General features: G+C 24.3%; 1 protein-coding gene across 1 annotated transcript in view; it reads left to right on the top strand.

The window, feature by feature from the left end:
* The window catches only part of LOC108768276 (uncharacterized), a 6,102-nt gene that overhangs the window by 3,448 nt on the left and 1,897 nt on the right, over nt 1-757 (top strand). The gene's annotated exons all lie outside the window — the stretch shown is intronic.

Genomic DNA, 757 nt, shown 5'->3' with positions numbered 1-757 from the left:
ACCCGATCGGGTTCGAAACGTTTGTTAATTTTGTTGGCTAAATTTGTATGTATGTTCTATTATTTTAATATATATATGTGTTGTTAATTTTTTATACTTTGGCTCTTTGCCCGTTCTTTACTTGAATTTATTTACTAAATATTGCAAAATATTGATCTTGACTAATTTTTTACTCAAATACTATCAACTTTACAGAAAAACTGCAAGAAACAAAAATCATTAATTTTCTTCTCATAAAGTTTTGAGAATTTTTTCAGAATTTTTTATTAACTTTTTAGTACTGCATTTTCTTATTTTTACCAACATGAGAAAATACGGTATTAAAAAATTCTGAAAAAATTCTCAGAACTTTATGAGAAGAAAATAAATGATTTTTGTCTCTTGCAGTTTTTCTGTTAAGTTGATAGTATTTGAGTAAAAAATTAGTCAAGATCAATATTTTGCAATAATTAGTAATTAATATCTCGTTAACTATTGCTGACACCGCAAAATGGTACAGGACTTTTCGACTTAGTATAGTCTGTTCTACCCACGCACGAAACATTTGGCGGTAATTTCCAGACACCCTGTATATTTTTTTACTGCCATTAACTAATTAAGAATAAAGTGTTTTCATAGTAAGAAATGTTGTTTTTTTCAAATACTTTTAGTTCTTATCTGTAATTCATTTATATGTTAAATTATATATGAAAGTATTATTTAAATTTTTTAGAAAAACAATAAATTGATATTATAATTTATATGATATTATTAATTA

This window comes from Trachymyrmex cornetzi, unplaced genomic scaffold (genome assembly GCF_001594075.2).
Source record: "Trachymyrmex cornetzi isolate Tcor2-1 unplaced genomic scaffold, Tcor1.1 scaffold776, whole genome shotgun sequence".
Classification (NCBI taxonomy): Eukaryota; Metazoa; Arthropoda; class Insecta; order Hymenoptera; family Formicidae; genus Trachymyrmex; species Trachymyrmex cornetzi.
This window is presented reverse-complemented; position numbering and strand designations above follow the sequence as displayed.